The 3,319-nt window shown below is 46.1% G+C and overlaps 1 pseudogene; it reads right to left on the reverse strand.

Annotated features, from left to right (window-relative positions):
• Nucleotides 1–795: 795 nt before the first annotated feature.
• On the reverse strand, nt 796–1,036 carry LOC149315624 (cyclin-dependent kinases regulatory subunit 2 pseudogene; annotated as a pseudogene).
• Nucleotides 1,037–3,319: the final 2,283 nt, after the last annotated feature.

Consider the following 3,319-nt stretch of genomic DNA (forward strand, 5'->3'; position numbering starts at 1 on the left):
ATCACTGACAGAGAAGTCTCAATGTCTCCCAAACACTAGCATTCCCAGGATTCCCTAGCATTGAGTTAAAGCAGTCTCAAAGTGGGTTATTATTCCTGCAGTGTGTGAAAGAGATATAAAGCCTAGGGACTGGAATCATTCATTAACTCACAAAAGGAGGAGGATATCTGTGTCCAAAACACACTGCTTTGATTGCCAGGGCTCAGTGCTGTGGAATCCTGGGAATTGTAGTTTATTGTGGCACCAGGACTCTGACAGAGAAGGCTAAATGCCTCACAGACACCAGAGTTCCAGAGCATTGAGCCAGGGCAGTTAAAGGGGTCTCAAAGTGCAGGGAGAGGGAGAGAGAGAGAAAAGCGAGGGAGTGTGAATGAGTAGCTCACCTGGGCTGAGGCTGATCTGGAAGAGAAGAGGAGGAGGAGGAGGAGGAGGGAGGGACTCGAGGGAAGTGGCCAGGACTATCCAGAGGAGCCCCTGCTTTTCCTCATCATCACAGCCTCCTCCATTCCAATGCATGCCCCAAAGGGCCAAACAGCCGGCAAGAGGCTCTGTTCCCAGGCAATGCCTTCTCCTCGTCCTCCTCGCCTCATGGTCCCGAAGAGCCCCTTCTGCCTCCCTCTCAGCCCTGAGAGGCGGCTCTAGGCTCCACACACTCACACACACACACACACACACACACACACACACACACAGCCTCACTGCTGGTTCTAGGTGACCCCTGTGAAAGGCTCTTGTGACCCCCAAAGGGGTCCCAACCCACAGGTTGGGAACCACTGCTCCAGAAGCTGAGAGAAGTTATTTCTTCTGGTCTTTTGGATATGTTCTTCTAAAAAAGGAGGATGTGTGGTTCTGGTTCATGCATCATATAGTGGTTCCAGCCAAGGCTCTGCTGAACACCAAGTCTTCTCCATTATTCTTCAGTCATTAGATGAGGTTTTGGTACTTGTTTTGAGACATCTTTATACAACATTACATACTGGTATTTGTAGTTCTTGTTGAAATATTTGTCCAAATAATAGGTCTGCTTGTGGGCCATTATGAAGAGGGTGGTCTCAAATGCCTTGTTTCCCCCACAAAACCAGCTGTCTGCTCCACCTCACAAACAATGTTTGCCATCACACTGTTGACTCATGTTTAGCTTCTGGTTTACTAAGGCGGGGTACAGACCGCTGCTTTGCGGCGGTCTGCCGCCGCCGCCAGTAGGTCCACGGGGGAGCCGGAGCCTTCAGACGGCCCGACTCCCGCGCGGACCGAAAAAGAAGCTCCAAAATGGAGCTTCTTTTACCGTCGCATTTGCGACGTAGCGAGGCGCCAGGGGCGCGCTCGCTACGTCACAAGCGGCGCGACGCGTACGGACACTCAGCGTCCGATACGCAAAGATGGCGGCGCCCATGTGGAAGGGGCGCCGCCATCTTGTACGTACAGAATACGTACTAGGGTTAGGGGGGGTGCGGAAGCACCGCCCCTTCCTAACCCTAGTACGTATTCTATACGTACTAAATGGCGGTATGTATCCCGCCTAAGACTCCTCGATCCCTTTCCTATGTACTGTTGTTAAGCCAGACGTCACCCATCTTGTATCTATGAACTTCACTTTTTTCTGCCTGAGCATAGTACCTTGCATAAATACATCTTTAAAAATTGATTTTGTGTATATATTTTAAAAGTTAAGAGGTAAGTAGGTCCACCAGAATTCTATACTATTGCAAATGATATTTTTATACCTCTATTATGCATTTAGTAATACATTTTTTAAAAAACATCATGGATGACATTTGTTTTGTGGGAAACTAGCCACTTTTAAAAGATGTGTATTTTAGTAAATGTACCATTATTAATGGTAATGGTAATACAAGTGATCAGTGCTAAAATTTCAAGAACAGCATGCATGATCTCAGCTTGCTAACCTATTCCTTTTCCCCATCCCTTCATATATACCTTTTTCCCTTTTAGGCCTCTGGTAATTTTCCAGAAAGTTACATTTATCTGCTTTCTTGGGTGTGGGAAACCTTTGTAGCTGTAGGGTAAGAAACGCTTCCTCTTTTGTAATGTTTTCATGGCATTAAGCTGAAGTCCAAGCATGCTTCTTGGCAGGATTGCTTTTTCAACATGGCACCTTTTCGCCATGTGCCTGCTTCAGATGAAAGGGTGGTGTGTGTGTGTGTGTGTGTGTGTGTGTGTGTGTGAGAGAGAGAGAGAGAGAGAGAGAGAGAGATAGGGCTAGCCCAGAAGCTCATCTATCATGATATCCAGGCATCAAACAAACAAACAAACAAACAAACATATATTATTTTATAGGACAGATAGGGCAGAGTCTTGCACTTCCCAGAAGGCTCAAATAAATGCTAACTACTGTAGACTCTCCTAGCTTGTGTGTTGTTTGTAATTTTTGCCATCTTGGACACACTTTGGTGTTGCTTGGTCACATGTGTCCTTGTTTTCTTTGAGAAATGTTGGAGGATCTATCCTGGTCTCAATGCTCAAATCACTAAATTGGCTTTATCCAGAGTAATAACTCCTATTTATTGCTGTACGTTCACAGCATTTGGCTACTAAACTCTACTAATATAAATGCCAAACCTTCTTATAGTGGACCTGTTTGTTCTTGTTTTGTTCTGTGTCTCCCCCCCCCCTCCAAAAAAAACCCCAACAACCTTCCCAAGTAAGATGAAAGACAAGCCACATTGCTATGGCTTGTTAAGAGAGAGAGGCAGAGAGAGGAGCATATCGCACACACTTTTGTCTCTGTTCTGGGCACGGGCAGGGAACACGCACAGCTGAGTGAAAATGGAGGTTATTGCATGCTAAACTGTTAGCAAGATATCCCCATGCCATCACCGACCCTAAGCCATCCCTGAGCCGGGTGAGGCGCATGAATTTTGCTCAGCTGGAAAGATTCTGGCTGAGCAAGAAAACTTCTGGATGAGCAAAATTCATGCGCCTCAGCCCAGCTTGGGAACAGGTTAGGGTCAGCTATGGCACTTGCTGAAAGTTTAGCACACGATAAACCTCATTTTCACTTGACCACTCATGTTCCCTGCCTGTGCCCAGAATGGAGGCAAAAGTGTGTGCAATAAGCTCCAGAGAGAGAAAGACCAGATTGAAATGGATAAATAAACCATGGATTGAAGATCTGTGGTTTCTTTGACTACACAAGCAAGCTCCTTGGTTCAAGGACTTCTCAAGGAATAATGACATGTGAGAAGGAACATAGTAAGTAACTTTAGGCCCATACAGACAGGCCAAAATAAAGCTGCTTCGGATCACTTTGGTGTTATGCTGTTTAAATGATGCATGTGTTCTAAGAGTCTGGAAGCTG

Source organism: Sceloporus occidentalis, unplaced genomic scaffold (assembly GCF_023333645.1).
Source record: "Sceloporus occidentalis isolate IW3139 unplaced genomic scaffold, rSceOcc1.0.p SCAF_3, whole genome shotgun sequence".
NCBI lineage: Eukaryota > Metazoa > Chordata > Lepidosauria > Squamata > Phrynosomatidae > Sceloporus > Sceloporus occidentalis.